At 37.7% G+C, this 26,822-nt stretch overlaps 1 protein-coding gene and 1 pseudogene across 11 annotated transcripts in view; one reads left to right on the top strand and one right to left on the bottom strand.

The window, feature by feature from the left end:
• The window catches only part of KANSL1L (KAT8 regulatory NSL complex subunit 1 like), a 130,808-nt gene extending 112,660 nt beyond the window's left edge, over nt 1-18,148 (bottom strand). For 3 of the 11 annotated variants that reach the window (XM_072812607.1, XM_072812617.1, XM_072812615.1), the window contains exon 1: nt 17,936-18,065. The gene's annotated coding sequence lies outside the window, so the exon portion shown is untranslated. Of the gene's footprint in view, nt 1-7,139; nt 7,163-16,193; nt 16,280-16,651; nt 17,010-17,311; nt 17,474-17,935 lie in introns of those variants that run through there. The other 8 variants (XM_072812610.1, XR_012024689.1, XM_072812614.1 and 5 more) reach the window with 8 other exon arrangements.
• On the top strand, nt 730-3,022 carry LOC140625333 (large ribosomal subunit protein uL6 pseudogene; annotated as a pseudogene).
• Nucleotides 18,149-26,822: the final 8,674 nt, after the last annotated feature.

Here is a 26,822-nt window from a genome sequence, read left to right as displayed (position 1 = left end):
CATCTGCAATGCACAATAATTTTTTTCCCTTTTCACAAATAGATAATCCTAAATTATCATTATAAAAGCTGTTACTCCCACCTGGAAAATAGTAGGGACCATAGCAGATGATTGCTAAAAATTAATCCCACAATTAAACAAATTTCACTGTATTTTATCAAAAAGTGTAAAACCATACAGTCTGATTCACTGAAAAAGTTAATCCTACACCACTGAAAATTATGAGGACAAAACACAAAAAATTTTATACCATTAAAAATTATGAGTTTTGTAAGATACTCTGGAACAATACTCTATGATTTGTTTCAACACAAGTCAGTTAAGTCATTTAAATGTCCATACTCCCATACTGTAGATCCCCAGGTGCTAACTGTAACTCTACACCGTTCATTTCTATGTGAAAACACAAAACCAAAAGGGAATTCCTTACAAAGACTAGCAAGAATGATCAAAGGAAAAAAAAAAAAGGTTTGTTTCAATGCAGTTAAAAAAAAATGCACAGGGTTAAAAGCAAGTTACAGACTAGGAGAAGATACTGGCAATATATAATAGGAAACAATTTGTACCCAGAATACATAAAGAACAAATTAGCAAACTGGTGAGTCACATCATAGATGACATCCAAATGACCACTAAACATATACTCAATCTCACTAGTAATGAAGGAATTCTGGATTAGTAAAGCAAAAGACCAGTTTTCCAATCACTAAATTGAAAATAATGTTTTAAAAGTCCCTGTGTAGCTCAGCTGGTTGCCTGCCTTTGGCTCAGGTTGTGATCTCAGGATCCTGGGATCAAGCCCCATATTGGGCTCCCGGCTCACTGGGGAGTCTGCTTCTCCCTCTCCCTCTGCCCCTCCATCCTACTCGTGCTCTTTCTCTCAAATAAATTTTTTTTATTAAAAAGTTGAAAAAAAATGTTCTAAGTTGAAATATCACTTATCATAATTCAGAAAAATAAGATTTCTCCCATCTATTTGAACTGTAAGTTGATTCAGGAATTTGACAATAAATGTAGAAAATGTATTTGTTATAGGTGCATAACAGAGCAGTGTCTTAACAGCAAAAATATTCTTTCAAAGCAACCTAGATATCTAACAATAAGAGAATGGATAACGTGATGGAATACTATAGAGCAGTTAAAAAGAATGACCTAAATCTATATATACAAATATGGACAGACCTCAAAAAGAATATACAGTTTTCTTTAAAAAAAAAAAAAAAAAAGGTATACAGTATGCTACCAAATCAATAAAATACAAACACAAGCTCTCTTTGCTCCATCTACTGTGAGAATGAAGATCATTCTCAGCAATCGGACTGTCAGTCAACATTCCAGAAAACATCAACATCACTCTGAAGGGATGCACTGTTATTATGAAGGGTCCCAGAGCATCAATGTAGAACTCAGTCTCCTTGGAAAGAAAAAGAGGTTCTAAGATACAAATGGTGGGGAAACAGAAAAGAACTGGCAGCTGTTCACACTACCCATAGTCATGTACATAACATGATCAAGGGCATTACATTGAGGCTTTATCACAAGATGAGGTCTGTGTATGCTCACTTCCCCATCCATGTTGTTATACAGAATGGTTGTCCGGTTGAAACTGAAAATTTCTTGGGTGAAAAATACATCTTCAGGGTTTGGATGAGGCCAGGTGTTGCTTGTTCAATAACTCAACCCCAGAAAGATGAGTTAATTCTTGAAGAAAGTGACTCTGAACTTGTATCAAACTTCTCTGCTTTGGTTCAGCAAGCCACAACGGTTAAAAACAAAGATATCAGAAACTTTTTAAATGGTTTCTATGTTTCTGAAAAAAGAACAGTTCAGAAGGCTGATGAATAAGATCTAACTCGTCCACCTACAGAAACAGCAAGATGCCAGATGATTTTTCAAACTTATTTGTAATATTCTAAAGATACAATAAAAGCTCTATTGATTTGGAAAAAATATATACAAACACAAGATTGAACTACATATATGTACCTGTGTTTGTGTTTATGTGTTTACAAGAATTAAAAATGAACCAGAAAAATACCCACCAAATCTGTAATAGTAGTTGCACATCAGGTAAGTTCCATGAAAAAGAACTAAGAGTGGTGGTTTAACAGGAGTTAGGTTTCAACCACAAACTTTATTACCCGGGGGAAAAAGACTTGAATGCAAAATGAACAAATGTTAGTGGTTGTCAATTCCATGTGGTAAAAATATAGATGTTTGGGGGTGCCTGGCTGGCTTAGTCAATAAATCATGCAACCCTTGATCTCAAGGTCATGAGTTCAAGTCCCACAATGGGCATAGAACTTACTTGATATATAGAGAGAAGTTTGCCTTTTTTATACTTTACTGTATCTCAAAAAAAAAAAAAATTGTAGAGATTTCTATATAATTCTCTCCCCAAAGTCTGTAAAACTCAAAGTTTTCTAATTTTATGAGAAATATTCTATTATCTCCTACTCAAACACCTAGAATAGTATGTAGATATCTACACTGCTCTCGAAGGAAAACTGTGTTAATCACAGATGAGGTAGCCATATTCAGAAAATACTATATTCCCCCCCCCCCCATCTTCTCTCTCAAAAATTTGAACAAGGTGCTAGGGACATATTCAAAGTGGCTAGCAGCAGGGGCAGAAGGTAAAATATGAGGCAGCAGAGTTCATCTTAGGCCTGGATAAACTAAATATAAGGCAAAACTATAAATAAGAGGCAAACATAAAAAAATAAAGATTAATAGTTAAGAACTACTGTTGCTATAAAGAAAAAAGAATATAGATTTAGTCTGGCTTAGGGGCATTTATGGTAGATAACTAGAATAAAACATACACAAACTGGTGCGGGACGCCTGAGTGGCTCAGCAGTTAAGTGTTTGCCTTTGGCTCAGGACATGATCCCGGGGTCCAGGGATTGAGTCCCACATCAGGCTACCTGCAATGAGCCTGCTTCTCCCTTGGCCTATGTCTCTGCCTCGATCTCTGTGTTGCTCATGTATAAATAAATAAAATCTTAAAAAAAAAAAAAAACTGGTACAATCTCTGGAGTTTATTTGGCATGATACGGAGCTTCTAAAATTATCTTAATAATCCCCATCTCCTGGTATTCCTGCCCTTATGTAATCCTTTCCTCTTGAGGATGGACTGGATGTGCTGACTTGCTTCTAGCAAACAGAACACAGAAGAGGTGATGGAGTATCTCTTCTAAGATTAGGTTACAAAGAGACTGTGGCTTCCATCTTGTCACCTTCTCTCTCTCTCGGATGCTAGCTGCCATGCTATGAGCTGGAAAGACCCACATGGCAAAGAAATAACATCTCTAACCAACAAACAGCAACTACCAAAAAAACAAACAAACAGCAACTACCTAAGCCTGCCAAAAGTTATGTGAGTAATCTGAGAAGCAGATCCTTCCCCAGTCTAGCCTTCAGATGCTTCAGATGATGGAAGCCTCAGCTAACACACTGATTGCAGCCTTATGGGAAATCTTGAGCCAGAAGCACACAGCTAAGCCATGCTTAGATTCCTCATCCATAGAAGCTGTGAAATAAAGACATGAAATTGGGGTCTAACTTGTTATATAGCAATAGACAACTAATACACTTGGATATGAAGATTTTTGGGTTCTAGCTTCTGGAAAGCCCATCCTTATCATTGTTTCAATTCTAGGATTTCCATGAAGTTCCCCTATATTATATTCACTAGTGTATCCTTATAAAAATCCCAGCCTCAAAGTCTTTCTACATTGCAACCAAAAGAAACTCATGAAAATATGTCTCCTATAATTAAGAGATTATGTTCATATAGACTTTATTTTATGCAATGTATCATGTTGATTGATTTGCAAATATTGAACCACCTTGTATCCCTGGAATAAATCCCACTTAATGTTTACTTTTATCATTAAACATGACACATTTGTCCCCATGTTTAAAATTAAATATGTGATCTTAACTTATAATGTATCCTGATTATTCTAAACTCAACTATTTCTGAGTTCCTCCATATTACATACACCAGACTTACACTAACATTTTTAAGGATCTATGAAGGCTTGGATTTTGTTATTTTGCTATTTTGTTAACTACTACTGGCATCCCTCATTTTATTGCACTTCACTTTATCACTTTTTGCTTATAGTGAATTTTTTACCAATTGAATGTTTGTGGCAACCCCGCACAAGCAAGCCTATCAATGCCATATTTCCAACAGGATATGCTCACTTCATGTCTGTGTCGCATTTTCATAATTCTCACAATATTTCAAACTTCATTATTGTTGTATTTGTAATGGTGATCTTGACTAGTGATGACGACTCACTGAATGCTCAGATGACAGTTTTTAGCAACAAACTAGTTTTTAATTAAAGTATGTACAGTTGACCTTTCAGCAATGCAGGGATTAGGGGTGCCAACCACCAATATAGTTGGAAATCATGTATAACTTTGACTACTCCAAAACTTAACTATTAGAAGGCTTACCAACAATATAAACAGTCAAGTAACATATTTTATGTGTTATATGTATTTTATCGTGTATATTTACAATAAAGCTAGAGAAAAGAAAATGTTAAGAAGTCCTAAAAGAAATACATTCACAACACTATATTTACTGAAAAAAAATCTGTTTCAGTGGACCCACCTGATTAAAACCCATGTTGTTCAAAAATCATGTATATATTGTTTTTTCAGACATAATGCTATCGCATACTTAATAGACCACATTATAGTGTAAACAAAACTTTTATATGCACTGGGAAGCAAAAAATTCACTTGACTTGCTTTACTGCAATATTTACTTTGGTTTGGTGATCTAGAACTGAAAACACACTATCTTCAAGGTATGTTTGTTTCCTATCAACATGAAAAAGTATCTGACATACAGCAGATGGTCAGTAAATATCTGGTAAATAAATAAGTGGTTACCATTATATTTAGAATAAAATCCAAAGTTGCCCTTTCCATGGCCTACAAAGTTCTACATTATCAAGTCCCTGATTACTTCACATTCTACATCTTTTTTCATGGATTACTACACTCCACCAACACTGGCCTCTGTGCTATTCTTGAAACACACAGGAAGTCCTTGCTTCAGGGATTTTGTACTTGCAATTCTCTCAGCCTGGAACAATTTTCCACAGATAAGATGGCTGACTCCTTCAATTCATTCATATTTCTGCTCTACAATTCCCTCATTAGAGTCTTGGCTTGACTAATATGTGTAAAATAGCTTCAGCCAATCAACACTCCATTTTTTTTTTTTTTTTTTTAATGATAGTCACACAGAGAGAGAGAGGCAGAGACACAGGGAGAGGGAGAAGCAGGCTCCATGCACTGGGAGCCTGACGTGGGATTCAATCCCAGGTCTCCAGGATCACGCCCTGGGCCAAAGGCAGGCGCCAAACCGCTGCGCCACCCAGGGATCCCAACACTCCATTTCTTATACTGCTTATTGTTCCTGACACATCTGATATTTTTTACATTCTAGTGAGGAATTTATTTTAAGGGTAGAACTATATTTTGGTCAAGGTTCTAATTGCCAGTACTTAAAACAATGCCTAGTACACAATAATTGTCAGATATTCATTGACTGAATTAATAAACAAGCGAGTCATGATTTTGAAATGTGTTCCAAGACTTACGTTGTAATAAATAGTAACATCTATTCCAATTATTATTTTTAAAATAAATGTTAGAAACACAGCAAATATAAAAATAATGTGTCACAACCAAATATGGTTTTCCAATAGTACATACTGGTTCAGTATCTTTTTAAGATTTATTTATTTTAGAGAGAGTGAGTAAATGAGTAGGGGGAGGGGCAGAAGGAAAGAGAATCCTGAAGCAGACTCCCCACTGGGTGAGAGCCCAAAACAAGGCCTGATCTCAGGTCCTCAAGATCATGACCTGAGCCAAACTCAAGACTCAGCTGCTCAACCACAACTGTGGCTCAATACTTAAAAAATAAAATCATTGAGTGCCTGGGTGGCTCAGTTGCTTAGGTGACTGAGTACTGATTTCAGTTCAGGTCTTTATCTAAAGGTCCTGAGATTGAGCCCACACTGAGATCTGCACTAAGATTCTCTCTCTTTCCCTCTCCCTTCCCTCCTATCCCTCGCTCACACTTGCTCACTTGCTCTCTCTTAAATAAATATTCAATCAATCAATCATTATGGTGATATTCACCATATTAAAAGATTAAAAAAGAAAATATATGATCTTAATAGATGAAAAAAAAAACATTTGATAGAATCTAATATCCTCATGACTAGGAAAAAACCCTTAGATTAGGAAAAGAAAGAAAACTGCTTAACGTGAGAACATCTACACAAAATCCTAAAGATCATTTTAGAATTAATGATGAAAGATTGAATGTCTTTGCGCTATGATTGGTAATGAGACAAGCTATCTCTGTTCTCACCACTCCTATTCATCATCATACTGAGGTCCTAGCCAGTGGAACAGATGAGAAAAAGAAATAAAAGGCATGCAGATTGGAAAGGAAAAAGTAAAACTGTCTATTCACAGATGACATTATTTTCTATATAGAAAATCCCAAGGAATTAAAAAAAAAAAAAAAGCTTCTAGATCTAATGAGTTTACTAAGGTAGCAGACAGAAGGTCAAGTTACAAACATGATTTGTATTTTAAAATGAAAAACTGGATGAAAAAAAATCAAGGAAGACCCAAATAAATGGAGTGATATTCTGTGTTCATGGGTTACTGAATATCAGTGTAATGTTAATTCTTCTTTAAAATCTGATCTATAGATTCAACATAATCCCAAACAAAATCTTGGCAGAATTTTTTGCTGATATCAACAAGCTGATTCAAAAATTTATACAGAAAAAGGAACTAGAAACCAAAACAAGAAAAAGAACACAGGAGGACTCAAACTACCTATCAAAGCAAAAGGACTCAAACTACTTAGTGAAAAATAAATGTGGCATTGGCAAAAGAATGAACACAAAATCAACAGAAAAAATAGAGAGCTCCAAAACAAACCAACACCCTAACAGTCGAGTGATTTTTGACAAAGATGTAATGACAATTCAATGTAAAAAGACTAATTTTAAACAAATGGTTCTGGAACAAAAAGACATCTATATGCAAAAAACTGAAACTTAATCTATATTCATATGCTATACCTTATATAAAAATGGTCACATCCATCAGAATACATCACAGACCTAAAAGGTAAACTTAACACCATAAAACTTCTAGAAAAATACACAGGAGACAATGTTTATGATACAAGGTTAGACAAAGATTTTCTTAGACAGGACACGAAAAACATTATTCATAAAAGAAAACTGATAAACTGGACTTCCTCAAAAGTAAATAATAAGATAAACATAAGAAACTATTTAAAAACAACAATTTAGTAGGAGTCTTTGACATATAAATACAGAAGATATATATTCAAGTAAATAGAAATCAAACGTGCATACTCCTGAAAGACAATGAATTAACCATCAGGTTAACTCTAAATAATAGTTTCAACCATTACAGTTTTAAACTGTAATTATTTTCAATCACTATTTATTTTTATGCACAATGAACAACTGACTAGAGGTAGAATGCATAAGGAGTACTGATTTAGAGCATAAAATAATGATTTCTGCAAATTCACCTCAATAGTGAGCTAAACAAGTTTTGGTGACTAATGTTGATTTGCCTCAAAAGTCCACGCTCTTGAATTTTCAGACTATAGGTGGCAGTCAATTGTTCAGCATACTGTAGTTTTTTTTTTCCCCCCTTGGGAGTACATATCATAGGATGTGTTGATGTGGACTGTAAAATTGCAATTTCCTTGCAACTATTTTGGAATCATATCTATTTCTAAAGTTTGTTATACTTGTACAGAGTTGATGGGTTTCTTTTCCCCCTAAGGAAAAAAAAATGGCCTAAAAAATTATAAAGACTTACAAATACTAAATATAAAAAATTTTTCTCAAATTAGAAAAATTAGTTCCATTAGTTCTTTAAGCTGTATGCCACATGATCACAATTATTTTATAGCACTTAAAGGTGTCTCCAGTATTTCAGAAGCCAATTCTAAAAACAAGACAGTAAGAATATCTAGCTACAAGTAAAGTCATCTGGTTTTCATTTCAGTATAAAGACTAACCATACCACAATATGTTATTTATAGAGAAGTGCTTGTGAATGGCAGCTGAAAACCTATTTCATCTTTTAAAAACAAAACAAAATGAAAACTTGCCAAAAATTACAGAAATAAACAAGTTTAAAAAAAGAAATAGACGAATTGACTTTTCAAAAACAGAAAATGAAGAAATGGCCAAACCGGAGTCCAAATTGTTTTGTCTATTATTGGTAGGAGCTAGATTTTTAACCGCCACTTAATATATATTTGATATAAAACCAAACATTCAACAATTCAGTAAATATATATTTATTGAGCAAATGTGACAAATACTATCCTAGTTACTAGAAAGAGGACAGTGAACATGAAAAATAAGGTTTCTATTCTCACAGAGCTTATGTTCTAATAAATGGTAGATACAGAATAAGAAGACACATAAAAAAATACCAAGTAAATAAGGGTTCCATGTTTTCATAAAAAATTAAACAGTGATACAGCATGCCAACATTGGGACAGAAATTAATGTAGATTTGTAGATGAATGAAGACCTTGGTGTTGATGAAACTGCTCTCAGATCTGAAATGACAATAGCAAAGCAACCAAATTTGGGGGGTAAGAGCCATCCAAGGAAAAAAGACAACTAATAAAATGCTTTAAAGCAGGAATAATTTTGATGTGTTTGTGGAACAAAAATAACAAATATATTTAGAACATAATGAGCCAAAGAGACATTAAGTAAAAAGAAATAAGGTCAGAGAGGCAAATGGTTTGCAGAGCCATTTTATGTAAGTCAAAGGAAAACCACTGAAGATATTTGGATAAGGTAGTAACGTGATCTAATTTACATTTTTATTTTTGAAAAATTACTCTAGCTGTTCTATAAAGAAAAGGTTTACATGGAAGAAAGAATGGAAATAGCTTCCAAGTACAAAAGCAGAGAGACCAATTAAAAAGCTACTTGAAGTTATCTAAACAAGAGATGGTACACCAGCGACCTAGAACTAGTAAGGTAGTAGTAGAAATGAAAATGGGTGAATCTAAGATACATTTCAAGGCAGAACTGACGAAACTTCTGACAGCCAGGATTTTATGGGGCCTAAAGTAAGGAAAGCAATTAACTATGACTCTTAGATTTTTTGGGTTGAGGATTGGTCAGTGATGCTATTTTCTGAAATGCAGCAGACTTGAAGAGACAGAAGGTAGAGGGAGAAAAATTAAAAGTTCTGTTTAGGATATACTGAGTTACCTATTAGCCATCAAATGGAAGCAATCCGGTAAGTCTAGAGTTTAAGCAAGAATTCAGTCAGAGATACCATTTTTGGGAGTCACTGGTCAAAAATAGTATTTAAAGCCAAAGGACTAGAAAGAATTTACCTAGGGAAAGATTATAGGCAAAGAAGAGAAGGGGCCCAGGATCAAGCTCTGGGGTTCCTTCACATTTGGGGGGAGGTAAAGAAGGAAGAAAAGCACTAAAAGTCTAGTCAGTGAGGAGAAGGGAATTCCAGAGTGTATGGTATTGAGATCTCTAAGTATTTAAAAGTACATGAAGAAAACAGGGGCATCTCTATCAAATGCTACAATGAAGCCAAACAAAACAAGGATAACAAAGTAACACAGGATATATTACTTTCTAAACAAAGTGTTAAAAAGCCTTGTTTTTTCTTAGTTAAAAATGAATTAAATACCCAACCCTCCCTGCCTCCAGATACTCTGTCCTCCCTAAGAGGGGGAAAAAAACTAAGAAGCATTTGTGCAGTTTACAGGCCAGCGGCACAGGCTTCCTAAAAGACCTAACCATCAGACTACAGAATGCTTCCCCAAAAGGGAACCTGGGTGGCTCAGTCAGTTAAGCATCACGATCTCATGATCTCAGGGCTGTGAATTAAGCCTCACATAAGGCTCCACAATTAGCCAGGAATCTGCTTGGGATATCTCCCTCTTCCTTTCCCCTGGCTCATACTCTCTCTAAAATAAATAAGTAAATAAATAGATACACACATACATAAACATACACATACATACATACATACAATTAAATTAAAATAAATCAAATCAAATTAAATTAAATTAAAAAGGCAAGCAAGCAAGCTTCCCCAACATCTTACTAAAGGCCTATTTACTGGAGTTCCTTTTACCCAGTACAGCATGTCCCATTTTTTAACGAGAAATTACAAGGCATACTAAAAGGTATAAACATAGTTTGAAGAGACAAAGCAAGCATCAAAACCTGTTTCAGATATGGCAGGAATGCTGGAATCATGAAACTGTAATTTATAAGAACAAGTATAATTAATTTGCTGAGGCAAATTTCCCAAATAGAAAAAGTATACAACACGTTAAGAAGATACATAACAGGGGGATCCCTGGGTGGCGCAGCGGTTTGGCGCCTGCCTTTGGCCCAGGGCGCGATCCTGGAGACCCGGGATCGAATCCCACATCGGTCTCCCGGTGCATGGAGCCTGCTTCTCCCTCTGCCTGTGTCTCTGCCTCCCTCTCTCTCTCTCTCTCTTGAATAAATAAATAAAATATTAAAAAAAAAGTACCGAGTGCTGGTGAGGCTACCGGAGTAACCGGAAGTCTTATAAAAAAAAAAAAAAAAAAAGAAGATACATAACATAAGCAAAGAGATGGAAGTTCTAATAAAGAATCAAAAAAGAATTAGCTAAAAATCAATAACAGGACAAGAAAAATGAGAATGCCTTTGATGGACTCATTAGCAGACTGAACGTGGCTAAGAAAAGAACCTCTGAGCTTGAAGATATGTGAACAGAAAGTTCCACAAGTGAAAAGCAAAAAGGAGAAAGCAAAAACAAACAACAAAGCCAGAATAGAGTATCTGAGAACTATGGAACAACTACAAAATATGTTTATGCGTAATGGGAATACCAGAAGCTGACCACAAAAAAGAAGAAATATTTGAAGCAGTGACAACTAAGAATTTCTCCAAATTAATGTCAGATATCAAACCACAGATCCAGAAAGTTTAGAGAACACAAAATGACAAAAGTAAATTAAATTGCATACATCACTAGATAAATGAAGCACTGTATTAAAAATGTATTACATAAGTTATATACAATAATAGCATACTTACAACAAATAGTTCATCTAAAAATTTTTACTAAAAATCATTTATCACAGATTTTTCAAATTAAAATAAAAGCCATATGAAGGCACTGTTTTCACTCAGTGCTATAACTTAGAATATTGTTTGGTAATATCAAGCAGGCCCTTAACAAATATTTCTTCAATAAATAGCATCAAAAATAATAAAATTACAGTTGACCCTTAAAGAACAGGAGTTTGAACTATGTAGGTCCACTCATATGTGGATTTTTTTTTAATAAGTACAGTACTATAAATGCATTTTCTCTTACGACTTACTTAATATAAACATTCTTTCCTCTAGCCTATTTTAAGAATAGAGTATATAATATACATATTAAATATGTGTTAATCAGCTGTTTATGTTACAGATAAGGCTACCAGCGAACAGTTGATTATCAGTAGCTAAGTTTTGGGGGAGTCAAATATTATACAGAGACTTTCAACAGCATGGGGGGGGGTCAGCACAGCTAACACCCACATTGTTCAAGGGTCAACTATACTTTAGTTGACCTCAAGGTCATTAACCTCAAGGAAGGAGGTTCATGAGATATTTTGTTACGAAAGGAGTCTTATGGTTAGGAAATATTGGTATAGAACATTGCTGTCCAATAGAAATTTATTATTATTTCAATCTGTAATCAAAATAAAAATATTTTAATGAGTTTACGTTTTGTATATGTGGTAAGTCACAAAATCCAGTGTGTTCTTACATTTAGCATAAACTTAATTTGAACTAACCACATATTAAGAGCTCCAAAGTCACATATGTTAAGGACTACTGTGCTGGACAGTACAAAGTATAAAGTATATAGCCCCCTAAGTAAACAGGAATCAACCATTAACTAAAATATTTCAGTCCCCAAAGTTCTTAGCCAAATACATTGTTTAGTATTTTTAGGCACCTATAATATTTCAGAGGATTCAAAAATATGGAAAAGATAAATCCTCAAAGAGCTTTCAAAAAAACATCTTGATCTTCTCATGAATATTCAGTTTCTAATTATTCTGGTTTCCAATTATTCAGTTTCTAATCATGCACATAATTGAGTGGTGATAAAAAGTATTTGAATCTTAGCTAAATCTAAGAAATTTCATTCTAGTCGCTAAAATACTATATTTATTCCAGGCACCATTTATTTCACATATACCTAAGATACTCCGGCAAACAGGTCCCTCTTCTAAGAGTTTAATATATAGGACTCTGAAAAACTTATAATGGATAAAACTGAGAAAAACTAAACTCCTTTTGATCACAAATACAAAAAATATTAAGCTAACAAGACCTGCAAGCCAAGAAACCAACCATATCAGTGTCCTTTCAAAGAAAGAAACTAGTCCGATTATCCTGATTATCTGTTAAGAAGTAAATGTTCTTTTTTTTTTTTTTAAGAAGTAAATGTTCTTGATAATCCAAAAATCAACTGTATTTCCTGAGCATGAATTTCACTTGTTTTTACAACAAAGTTTTCAACTTACTTTCCAGTTTAAATAAATAAATAAATAAATTCCTTAGCACATCCACAGCCCAGAAATTTTGAAGGTGGCAAAAAACAAAACCAAAAACTAACCCATTATGAATCTTTTACAGATAATCCACCAAATAAATAACCCTACAGTGAATAGTCAAAATCTCACTACATATCCTTTTTTCTTAGAAGAATCACAAAAAAATACCATCCAGAGAGAAAACTGCAGCCAGGCAAGCCAAAGTTAATGCCTTTAAATAATAAACATTTACAAACTACAAAGAATCAAAACTTTTTGCCTTATCTTTTTGGCCATATTAAATTTCATTATTATACATAAAATCATATTAGTTCAGTAAAAAGTCTACATCATAAATTCTAATTTGGTCTATAATCTAATAACACATTCATTGTAAATAAGGAAAAAATTTGTTATATTACCGTAGGTAAAAAGTTTTGCCCTGATTTCTACAAAATATTTCCATTATTAATGATTTAGATAAGAACCACCCTTCCTTCTGAAAATGAACATTAAAAATTAAAGCCCAAATCTGTTTTTCCACAGCCTAAAATAGTGCTCCAGATTTTAACTATGATTTATATTCTAGCATGTGTACATATATTCCATATAGTCCATGGAAAATATCCTAGTCAAATCCTCCCTGAACATTAATTTTTCAACAGAAATCTGGATAATCCCAATTCTCTTAAATGTAATAATATGAACTAGGAATTACAGCATCACCAATAAGGCAGATTCATCCTTTAAGTTTAAATACAGTAAAAACTACCAACAGCATTTTGAGAGAGGGGAGAAGACTTGAGTGGGAACAAATATTAAGTTATTCCCACAGATACAACTTAAATGTGTTCCAGACAGCTGATCCATTAGAATACCAGAGGAAAAATAGGAAAAAAAAAAAAAAAAGACAAATTCTCTTAGCAAAGTGTGAGGTTTTTCAAACATTACTATAAGACTCAGAATTTTTAATTTGCAACTCACAAAGGAAAAGTCCAAGAAAAACAATAGAAGTAATGAGAGTTTACACTGCTATAATTTTACTCTTCAAAGATATAAGAATTAATGGAAGGCATAAGTGCAAAATACACTTACGTTTTCAAGATTTCACTATGATAAATATGGGCATTCTCAATTTACAGCAGAAAACACTGTAGTAATTGGCATGACCCGGGTACAGTTGGCTCAGTACTTTGTACTCAGTAATGTTTATAGCAAGAACTTCTTCCACTTTGAAAACTATCCCTAAAAAGGAATTCTCTTTGAAGACTAAAGGAATTTAATTAAAGATAAAGTCACTTGGGTGGCCAAATAATACATCAAACAGATCATACTTCAAGCAGAATTATTACTATTCAGTTGTGAGTCCATGACTCATAGGAATATAAATGAAGAGTTGTTTGTGCATCTCTTGGATCCAGAAATTTACATTTGCTCCAATTTAATTTCATGTCGTTAAACACCAATTAATGACCTACTACCACATAAAAAATTTTTTTAATTACTTTGAAAAAAACATGCTTGAAAATTCTTGGGTCTTATAGGACTGAAAATAGACAATACAAAGTTCATTACAAAAATCAACAAAACCTCAATATTATAAATGAATGCATATTCTCCCAATTCTGCAATACTTAGAACTGTCACATCGATATAGAAATAAAACGCGCTTCTAAAAACCTAAACATATTATCAAGTATTAAAGACTTTCATTATTAATAGTCTTCAGATTTTCATTATTCACTGTCCACAGGCAAATACAATATTACTATTTTTATTAACATTTGCTGGTTGTTTATTTATCCTACATGCAATAAGGAGCCCAGTTCACAGAAATCTCTCTTAAGACATCATTTAAAAGGAAATACAAATAGAAATCTTGTGGAAATGATATACTTTCCTTGCCTTTTGAAATTGAACATACAGAAAGTAATGTAAGACTGTACCGATGATGCAGGGTCATCCTTATGTACAGTATTCTATTATAGTCCCGTAATGCAGTCAGGACTTTTAGGATAGAGGTATAAGATAATATGCTTTAAATTCAGTAAACTGGTTGCTAATTCCCTACGGCCTGTCACTTCTGTTGCAAGCAGCCTCACTTTGCAGTTTATAACTTGAGAAGCCTAACTGGTAAACAATCCTAAACACAATCCTAAACCTGAAGGAGACAGCTTTCTGCCTCCTTTACAATCTAATACTGTATAGACTAATGCAAAAGGATATGCGAGGAAAATAACTGAATAGATGAAAATAAGAATTACAGATGACATACGGTTTTGTGGTAGGTTAAAGGCAGTAAAAGATGTTACAGGCAGTAATAGGTGGACTATCAAGAACAATGTGAATAATCAAACAAAGGAACTTTAGACAGTAGGCTTAAAAAAAAAAACACAGAAAAGGCTACACATGAAACACAATGATGGAAGTGAAATCTGTAAATGAATTCCATACAAGATAGAAAAGTGAATAAACGAAATGAAATAGTTTATCATAGCAAATGGCATAAAAACTGGACGGAGCTCTTGGGATAATGCAGTAGTTGAACAATGAGAAGTCACTGGACCTCTTAGTAGACAACTGTGAGATCAATGAAGCCCCTACCTGAAGAGAGAAGTACTCAAAGTAATGAATCAAACAATAAAGGTAGAAACGTAGGGGGTAAACTGAGTAAGACAAAAAGCAAGACATCATTTCCTGATCTTCCAGAGGTCAAAAAGGTAAATATTAACAAGCCAAATGGCAAGTATTCATTGCCACTTTGTGATTTGCAGCATATCAACTACAAAATATATTCTCCTCCTTCAAGCACCTTACGATAAAAAAAAATAAAATAGATATACAACATAGTGGGGAAAAAATTAATGCAAATTAAAGCAAGGGTTTTTTTGTGTCAATACTAACACCAGATGATGAACAAAGATGTAACGTGAGGCTGGCTCATACACTAGAGGAGTATAAATTGACACAACATTCTGGAAGGTAGTTTGGTGATGGTCAAGAGCCTTAAACACACACACGACCCCAGATTCTGACCTAGTAATTTCTTTTACAAATCTAAGGGGGGGGGAGGGAGATTTCAATGGCCATTCTCTGAAGTTTACAGGTCGGCAAAACATCAGACACATCCCAAACATCTGCCAATAAGAAAAGTTTTAGATATGATGGTTACAGGATATAGTTGTTAACAGCCAAAAATTATTTTTCAAGGACCGATGACTCGAGAACGTTTAGAAGGTAGAGTTAAATGAAAATATTACCGCATGAACTCACTTGGAGGAAAAATCCACAAACACGCATAAGAAAATATTTAGGAATACAAACTATTTTTCTTGTTAACGCTCTTTATTTTCCAAATGATTTTTTTTTTTTAAAGATCATTTAACAAAACAAGCAATTGTTATTCGGAAAGGCACATGTGATAGACACGCAAAAGACAAATGCAAAAAATAAATGGGCTAGGCGGCCTCTGGAGTAAGAAGGATCTCGTCTAAGAACTTACTCTAGAAGGACTGGGTGAGAGAAGCAATGACCATCTCTCTGGATTAAAACTCTGAAGACCTACATGATGGCAACCCTGGCACTGACCTGAGTAAGTAAGTAGGTGGGAAAATCGAAGGTAACAGTTACTAGAACAGATTTTTTAAGATATTCAAATACAAAAAAAAAAAAAAAAAAAGATATTCAAATACATCCTAGTTCATGATTCATTCAGTTTATACTCTTCCAGGAGGCTGGGTTTAAAAACAAAACAAAACAAAACAAAAAAAAGCAAAAACCTGACTTTTGCTATAAAACCGTTTCACTTCTCAATTTCGGTAGTTCCGGGAGAGATCGTAAACCGCTTTTCCCGACGCGAGGTTATCTTAATCCTCCCTAACAATCCCAAAGCGGGGACCCTATTGTGAAACTATTTTACAAGACGAAACAAACATTGAGAAAAGAGGGGTTGGGACTTGCCCAAAGGAAGCGGCCGGTCGAGAACCGCGGGCGGCAGGCACCGCTCAAGGCTAGAAAACCTCCTTCCCAAGCGACCCACGTTCCAGAACACCGCGTTTCTCCCCAACACCGCATCATTTTGAGAGCCGCTTCCACCTCGTCGGAGACCCTGCCAGTCCCGGCTGCGGGGCTGGCAAACAGCTCCCTGGCTCGGCTGCTCACAAAACTGACCCCATCCTGTACTTTCTTAAGACACATTCCCAGCAGAACCCGCCTCGGCACCAAGTCAAAGCCAACTGGGTAGGGCGAAAGAAGTCACCGTCTGAAATCTCAGCAGCTGACTATAAAAACTTTGGGGAAATCAAAAAAAAAAAAAAAAAGGAATGTGCTTCCCTCAGTCAAAAAAAAAAAAAAAAAACAAAAAAAAAAACAACCTTCTCCACCCCCCCGCCCCCACCCCTGCGCCGAGCCTCCCAGCTGATCCGCGGTAAAGGGTGGAGTGGATCCGCGGGGCCGGGCGGGCAGGGAACCCGCCCCACACCCGGGACTTCCCTCTCGGTGCACAGTCAGCCCCTTCCTTTCTCCGAGGACCAGACACGAGAGCCCCCCCGCCGCCGTTTCCCGCGACCTCAAAATTTTCCAGCAACGTCCGTCCCCCCTTCCGAACACCCACGGACGCACCACGCCTCTCTACCCCCATCTAGTCCTAAAATCCAAATCAACGTCGCCCGAAAATAAAGGATAAGATAAAAGAAAACAAGGGCCCAGAGCGGCACCGACGGCTCCGCGGCAGGGCGCCCCCCAAGCCGGCCCGGCGCGACCGCACCCCGCGGAGGCGCGGCCGCCGGGGCAGGGGCCCGGGCCGGGGGCGGGGGCGGGGGCGGGGGCGGGGGCGGGGGCGGGCCCGGCGGACCACGTGTGCGGCCGTCTGCGCACGCGCCCGCCAAAACAAAAGGGAGGCCCGCCAAGCCCCGCCCCGCCCCACGTGACCGCGCCGGGGCCGCCCCCACCCCTCCCTCCACCGCCGCGCTCCCTCCCCTCCGCGCCTGTGCCAAGGCTGTTAGGTTCAGCCGTTTAAATTTGGCTGCGCTCCGACCCCTGCCCTAGAGCGCGGTCCTGCGCCGGGAGCCGGAGTCCGACAGCCCGCGGGATTCGGGGGCCCGAGGGGCTGCCGTTCGGCCGCCCGGCCCGCCAGTCCTCCCGGCGCCGGAGGACTCCGCTCCGCTCCCCCCGCCCGCGCCGCCGCCGGCCGCGGCACAGGAGACCCACCCCCCTCAGCCCGCCGCTGAGACGCCGGCCACTCGCCTGCTGGGGCGCCCTGGCTCCCCTCCGCCGCCGCACCTTCGGTCCGGCCGTGGTGGGGGCTGCCGAGCTGATCTCTAGCTGCCCGCCCGCCTCCCCCCCCCGCCCGGGGCGCCGCGGCCTCGTCTGCAGAGCGCGCCCCGCTCCCGCCCCGGCCGCCGCCGCCGCCGCCGCGGTTTAACAGTCCGCCCGCTGCCCGCAGCTCCGGGCGGCTCGGGGACGGAACCCTGCCGCGGCGGAGGGGCGGTGGGCGGGGCCAGCGCCAGCCAATGGCAGCGGGGGAGGGGAAGCGCTATGCAAATGAGCGCGGGTGGCGGGGAAACCCCGGCCGGGGGCGGGGCCTGCGGCCGCGGCTCGGAGCGTTCTGGAAGCGGCTGGAGCGCGGCGGTGCGGGGGCGGCGGCGGCGGCGGCGGCGGCGGCCCCCCGGGGGCGGGTTCCGGGTCCTTCTCGCTTCCTCCTCGCCTCTTCCCTCGCCAGCGGGAAGCACGCGCGCGGGCGCGCACACACACGCACACACACGCACACACACTCCACAAAAATCCGGGCGGGCGGGTGACTTCCCGCCCTTGCTCTATTTCTGCACGACCGTGCTAGGGAGCGCGGAGCGCGGGGCAAGTCAGGCTGCAAGGCGCCCGCGCTCGGGCTGCGCCGGCTCCTGCCTCCAGACCCTCCCGCCTGGCGGCTCGAGGGGCAAGTTTTAACAAAGCTCGGTCACAGCTGCCAAATCTGTACTCCTCCGTGCCTCTGGAGGAGGAGAAATTGCAGACGTGCTCTGCGCTCCGGGCCAGAGTCATAATCCCGTACGACCCCCGAGAGGCCCTGAAACAGGGTGACAAATCAGCCTGGGATCCAGCTGGGTCGTTTCACGGTGAGAATCCGGAGCCGTCCGCTCCAGCTTTCTTAAATCTGTCCAAAGCTGGTCGGGAGTTAGCTCCGTTCTGCAGGAGCGCAAATAAACGGGGTTTTGTGTGCAGAGAGTCGGCCAGGGACCCATGAGAACATTTCTGAGGGTCTTGCACCTGGCTCCGCTCACCCCCAAACTACACCCGGGCATTTCCCCGGCCATGCACTTTTTTTTTTTTTTTTAAATAAACTGAGCACTGGATATAGCTCCTTAGATGATGTGCTCTACAGGCTTTCTTAAGCACCTAATTTACACATAAAATGATTTAGGGAATAAAGCGCTCTAGAATTTTAGATCCAAAAAGACAAATGCCTTTATTTCAACCTTCTTAATTGAATAAGATTGGAGGGGAGAGGCGGGCGGGGGAATCCAAGGAATCGGGAGTTACAACAAAGCATGAGGCATGACACAGATTACTAGAATTAGAAAATAACCGCCTTGTTCCTGGTTTTTCTAGTGGATTGGGACATTACTGCAATAACTTTATGACAAGCTGCATTTATAGCAGAGAATACTTTCTAAAATTGTTCAGGACAATAATTGCGCCTTCATTTCATATGGGGTAAGGGAAGAGCTTCAGGAAATTGATTTACCTTCATTGGACTAAAAATTGTAAGCGAATGATGTGAAAATACTTAAATCAACAAATATATACTCGATATTCACTGTATTCAAAAGATTGTCCTTGTTCCTGGGGACAGAAATGCAAAAAAAGTGAGTACGTTAAAATAGTGTTTCTTTTAACAGTCTAAGAAGTCAAATCAGTATTGAGATAGTTCAAAAAAAAAAAAGAGAGATAGTTCAAAGGAAGATTTTCTTTTTTTAATTTAAGCTGGGTATTTCTAAAGGCATCAATCAAATGATAGTATCTTTGAATAGAGGCCATGTTCATGGTATTATTGGGCTCAAAAATTACATGTCAACTAGATTGTGTATATCTTGAGTAACAGGAATTCAGATTTTAGCCTGAAGGAATTGTGGTGCCGTGAAATTATTTGAGGATACGTTTTCTTCTCTGACGTAATTATCACTTAATAAAACAAAGTATTCATATAGTTACCAAATATTTATTGCATACGTGGTGATGGGTATGGGAGATACAGCCATAAACAAAGTTCCTGCCCTGGTGGAATTTGTAGAGGATGGTACAGGCATTGAGCTTTATAATTATGCAAGTCATAACTCAGAGGCATTTTTACATATATTATTGTTCATCAAACAATCCTAGGAGATAGATTGTTTCCAATTCTCCAGGTTGATTCTTTTTTTCTCATAGTCCTGCAGTCCACCAAATTTGTAGACCTTAAATAAACATTTTGGTCCATCAAGTCATCATAGAAACATAATCTTCTCATTTCTTTTATATTCAGTTTTTGATACTTTAAAAATAGCAGAAACCTGGGGGATAGGAAATTATTAATAACATACGTTTGGTTTCAAAAATGTAGAAAAGCCCAAAGAAGAAAAGCACAGTCTTTTATATGTATGAGATGACCCTGCACACTTCTTTACCCCATTTAACCAAATATTGAGCACATTGTTTGTTTATACTGAACATTACCCTAAATATTTTAATATTTATAGCATATGCATGCTGGTTTTCCAGAAACTGTAGAATATCAAAGCTCCTTAATATGAAATTGATATACTGAATCATTTGTCAAATCATTTTCCGTATTACTTATTCATCAAAAGTCTGAAGAAATGCTCATAATCTTTTTGATCAAGGATATATTATTATTAAGAGGGTACATTAAAGGCATTTGGATTTCTAAGAAAAAATTTAATAATGGCCAAGAGACTTACAGAACCAGCAAGAACAAGGAGAAGGGAAGGGCACTGTTCTTGCTGACATAATTATTACCTGTCTAGAAGCACATAAATGTGTCCAGGTAAGCAGTATTACAGTGATTTCATGAGATAAACTTGTCTCCATAACACCAGTTTTTATTCAGTCGCTCTCTTCATTCAAGAAACATGTGTGCAGCACTTAATATACAGCTGACATTATGATAAATGCTAGCGATACAGGAAAAAGATCACATTCTACTCTTAAGCAAGCAGCTCAGCCAAGGAGTAGTTACAAGGACATCCTTTTCTATCTCTCTTCCCTGTTCTGTTTTTCTCCGTGGTGCTTTCCCCATCTAACAACACGTATTTTGATTCTTTTGGTTTTTGTTGTCTTATCTCCCTTGGTAGAATGCAAACTGCACGAGGTCAGGAACTTTTGCTGTTTCATTCACCGCTGTGTCCCCAGAAATGATGACATGGCCTGGCACATGTAGGTTTCCACCACATACTTGTTTGAGTGCATACATTTAATTCTCACATTTTGCATAGTGGGTTTTATATTCATTTTCCAGGGTAGGTAAAAAACCTCAACTCAGTGAGGTTAAATAATATATCCAAATTCTCATACTAATAAAGTGTGGCCAATATGGGAAGACAGACCTGCCCAGCTCCAAAGGCAGGGTTCTTTCCCCACTACCTCTCATAGAATAGAGAACTAGTTTAGAAGCTTGTACCATTTACTTCTCAAATTTACATGCTGAGGGCAACTGTCCTCCACAAAGAGCAGGGGGAGGTAGCAAGAACTAAAGATTCTTAGAACCAGGGCAGGATACAAGAGTGGTCAGAACTGGTCCATGCCTGTAGGGGAATAAAAAAAATGACTCCTAATGTATACAAATATCCATAGTACCTTTTTTCACAATAGCTCCAAACTACAGACAACCATAAGATCCATCACCTGGTAAAAAGATAAACAAATGGTGGTACAACCACGTAATGAAATACTGCTTAGCAATAAAAAATAAAAACAGAACAAAACAGATAAGTCTCCGACGTTATGCTGAAAGAAGCCTGACTCAAAAGACTAATCATTTAATGATTTCATTTATATAAAGCTCTAAAAAGTTCAAATTTAGCATATCATGACAGAAAGCAGTGGCTTAAGCCTGGGGTGGGGGGAATTTACCAGGATAAGTATAAGGGGTGTTGGAAATCCACTATATCTTGACCATTGTGGAAGTTAAACAAGGGTATCCATTTGTCAAAACTTACCAAAACATATACTTAAAACAGGTATGTGTCAATATATGAGAATTATACCTCAATAAAGTTGATTTTTAAAACAAGGACTCTGGGACACCTGAGGATACGTTTGTCTGGGACACCTGGGTGGCTCAGCGGTTGAGTGTCTGCCTTTGGTTCAAGGGTCCCAGGATCGAGTCCCACATTGGGCTTCCTGCATGGAGCCTGCTTCTCCCTCTGTCGGTGTCTCTGCCTCTCTCTCTCTCTCTCATGAATAAATAAAATCTCAAAAAATAAAATAAAACAAAGACTCTGACGAAAGTTGACTCAGAAAGGAGCATTGAGTCCAAAATGTAGACAGAAAAATTAAAAATCAATCTGTCTTAGTGAGGGTGCAGATAATCCATATGATATGTATCCAAAAGCCCAAAATAATGATAGCTTAAAAACAAAAGGGTTAATTATCTTTCTTATAACATATTTTGTTGATTCTGAAACACATTTTATTTTTTTACAATTTAACATTTCTGAAATCAAAATGACTTCAGTACTGATGCAGTAAGAAATCATTGCATCAGTTTGATTGACAATGGGCTTTAAATAATACAAAGAATAATAATACACCTTAAGAGTTAATGGAATATGGTTAAAAAAATTAAAGTTAGATTGCACCAAACAGATATAACAGCTCCACAAGATCATGAAGGACCCAGACTGCTTTCTATTATTCTCTTCTGCCATTCTCAGCCCCATGTCCATTCTCAGAGTAACCTTATAGTCCCAGATGGCTGCTGGAACTCCAGCCACTGTATCCACATCCCCAGCGGCAGATAGGAAAAGGACACAAGGCCTTTAAGTCTCTCTTCCTTTCCTGAAGTCCCTGTCTACAATTCTACAACTTGTTCCTATGAATATACCTAGTTGCAAGAGAGACTAGCAAATACAACTGAAGTTGATCACGTTGTCACCTCCAATAATACAGGGATATTTAGGAATAATATCAGATCACTTAGAAAGGGAGAATAGATGTCCATTAGGCAATGGTTTCCACCAGTTCCCAAAGCAAAATGTCTACAATCAGAGCTGCTAAATGTAGCACGCTGGTGGTGATGGGGCGGGGGTGGGGGGTGGGGGAGAGAGGACAGGGTGTCAAAAATCAGCTAAAAGAGATTTTTTTTAACTACATTTCCTTCTCAACCTTTGGGACTGTATCTAGGGGTGTTGAAAATGATGAACACATTGATGCAAATGTAAGAATTAAGTGAAATGGATAAAAGAGTTGTTTTCAGAACACTAAAGCTCATAAGTCTTTACTAAAGAAGTGTATCCAGAAATATTGGTCAGAAATTACAACACTTGATAAACTATCCCAACATTCTGATACATTTCATATGAAATGTGAATATCATTGCACTTCTTGGGATCACTGGTGTTACATTTCTATTGTAATGTCAGTTCTATTTCTTCAGTTAAGCATCATGTGTAAGAACATATGAAATTTATATTAGTCATGATGAGGTTAGGTTAGGAAGCAGTAACAACCCCCAAATCAATGATTTAAGATTAAAAAAAAAATGTTTATTTCTATCTCACACAGTCTGTTGCAAGTACAGGTAACTTTCCAGAGCACTTATCTTCCATATGTTGTATCTATGTTCCATGCTTTGATCTTATGTCACTTTGACAACACTTCTACAATTGCTGCCACAGGGTAATACACATACATCTCTTCCATCCATAATCCATTGTCAAGGATGAATCACACAGCTCTGCCCGACAGCAAGAGAATCAGGAAATATAAATTCTCATGTGCTCAGAGAGGAGATTTGTGCATGGATGAATGTTAAAGCTCTCTACTACCAAAGTCATATCAAAAATTTTTAAATGGCACCAGTAAATAAGACTATGTCTCATTTGAGATGTGACACCCTTCAGGCACTGATCCTAACAACCAGGGTCTAGTTTCTAGTTGCTATAATCGGTATTTGTTAGTTCCCTATTTGGTTTCTATCCCACAATTTTGTTTTCTTAACATTTTCCTAATTTTCATGCTGGTATCTATCTAGCCCTTCACCCACTTATCTGCTCTGAGTGAATCCACTGCTTCCTCCATGCCCCACGGTAGGTCCAAATTGGCTTAGGCCAATTAATGTATTTAATTTACCCTGGCATTGTCATTTGTTCAAAGGTGGCCATGTGACTAAAACTAGCTCCATGAGAGTGAATTTCATCTCTTAATACCAAAATGCTGGGCAAAAGTGCATTCTTCCACTCTAGACATGAATAAGAAAACCCCTTCCATGACCATTAGAGGTGCCAGTTTTAAAACTAGGCCTACACTATACATGACAGAACACAGAGATTGGAAAGAAACTATTAAAGTGGGTCCTTAGTGACAAAATTAAGCTGTTTGGTCATCCAGTTTTGAGTCCGTGCTATCTCTGAGCTTTCCAGTTTAATGAGCCCTCCCTTCATTTTTTTAAAGTCAATTTGATTTGGGTTTTCTGTTTCTTGTAGCAGTGAACATTCTACCAACATTCTACCAATATAATTTTCAATGTAAAATGGAGCATAACCTCTCTTGGGATACTTTAAGATAAACTTCTGCTGAGTTTAGATTTAAGGAAAAGATTGAAGAAAATGTACAATTTTTACTAATAAAAATATATTAAGGATGGATTTTGTTAAACAGAAGGTAAAATTAGAAAAAAAAAACAAATAAATTTGGTAGTACTCTGAAACTAGAAAAATCTCACTAAAATAAACTAGAGATATTTGCAAAAATGGCTGAATTCAGCTCTAAGGCAGAATTTGTACATGACAGATATGGGAAATTTTGTGGTTCCAGAGAGCAAGGCCACTATCAGAAATAACAGGTCATATCAAAATATTTCAGCATTACATGATGTTTGGTATTTGTTTTAAAATAATCCATGATGATCCTCAACTCTATGGTCAACTAAACTCTGACAAAGCAGGAAAGAATATCCAGTGGAAAAAGACAGTGTCTTCAACAAATGGTGTCGGGAAAATTGGACAGCCACATGTAGAAGAATGAAAATGGACCACTTTCTTAAACATATACAAAGATAAACTCAAAATGGATGAAAGACCTAAATGTGAGACAGGAATACATCAGAATTCAAGAAGAGAATACAGGCAGCAACTTCTTTGACCTTGGCCACAGCAACTCCTGGCAAGACATGTCTTTAACAGCAAGGGAAACAAAGGCAAAAAATGAGCTATTGGGATTTCATCAAGATAAAAAACTTTTGCACAGCGAAGGAAACAGTTTACAAAACCCAAAGGCAAACTACAGAATGGGAGAAAATATTTGCAAATGTTTTATCAGATAAAGGGTTAATGTCCAAAATCTGTAAAGAAGCTTTCAAACTCAATAGCCAAAGAACAAATAATCCAATCAAGAAATAGGCAGAAGACATGAACAGACATTTCTCCAAAGAAGACACACAAATGGCAACAGACACATGAAAAAACGCTCAACGTCACTCGGCATCAGGGAAATACAAATAAAAACCACAATGAGATAATATGTCACACCAGTCAGAATGGCTAAAATTAATAAGTCAGGAAAGGACAAATGTTGGCAAGGATGCAGAGAAAGGGGAGCCCTCTTACATTGCTGGTGGGGATGCAAGCTGGTGCAGCCACTCTGTAAAACAATGTAGAGGTTTCTCAAAAAGTTAAAAATAGAGCTACCCTATGACCCAGCAATTGCCCTACTGGGTATTTACCCCAAAGATAAAAATGTAGTGGTCTGAAGGAGCATCTGCACCCCAATGTTTATAGCAACAATGTCTACAATAGCCAAACTATGGAAAGAGCCCAGATGTCTATCAACAGATGAATAAAGAATATAAAAAAAATTTGCAATTTGCAAAGACATGGATGGAACTAGAGGGTATTATGCTAAGTGAAGTAAGTCAATCAGAGAAAGACAATTATCATAGGATTTCATTCATTTGTGGAACTTAAGAAACAAAACAAAGGAGCATAGAGAAGGGGAGGGAAAAATAAAACAAGATGAAATCAGATGGAAACAAATCATAAGAGATTCTTAACCATAGGAAACAAACTGAGAAATGCTTGGAGGGGAGGGTGTTGGGTGTTGGGGGATGGGGTAACTGGGTGATAGGCATTAAGGGGGACACATGTTGTAATGAGCACTAGGTGTTATATATAACTGATGAATCACTGAACTTTACCTCTGAAACTAATAATATACTATATGTTAATTAAATTTAAATAAAATAACATTTAAAAAATAAAACAAAATAATCCATGACATGGGATGCCTGGGTAGCTCAGTTCGTTGGATGGCCAACTCTTGATTTTGGCTCAGGTTATGATCTTAGGGTCCTGGGATAGAAACCTGTGTTGGGTGCTGTGCTCAGTGGGGAGTCTGCTCATATATTCTTTCTCTCTCCCCACCCCTGTCTGTCCCTGCAGCACTCATGCACAGTCTCTCTATATAAAATAATAAATATTTAAAAAATAATTTTAAATATAATCCATGACAGGGGAAGGCATATAGTGCTACAGATGACTAAAGATTAGTCGTGAGTTGATAATTGTCAAAGCTGAGTGATAATATACATGGTGGTTCATTATACTATTTTCTGTAGTTTTGTTTATGTTTGACATTTTTTATTTAAAAAAAGAAAAAAATTGGAACAAACTTGTAGGAAATCTTGCTGGCCTAACATGAAACAATTCACACATCAAAAAGAATAATGACTATAATTAACTAAAATACATCAATATTTCCCAAATCCATGAGTTCTTATCAATCAGACGTTCTTAGGATACCCACTCATTACTCTAAAAACTGGTAAATGGAAAACAAAAATCAACAATTTACTTTGCATTTATTTGCAAATTCTATTTCAGGATGTGGCAGCCATGGAGGTGCAACTCATCTCCTTTCAAGA

This window comes from Canis lupus, chromosome 36 (assembly GCF_048164855.1).
Source record: "Canis lupus baileyi chromosome 36, mCanLup2.hap1, whole genome shotgun sequence".
Lineage (NCBI taxonomy): Eukaryota > Metazoa > Chordata > Mammalia > Carnivora > Canidae > Canis > Canis lupus.
The sequence above is the reverse complement of the archived record's forward strand: the minus strand, read 5'-3'. Positions and strand labels throughout refer to the sequence as shown.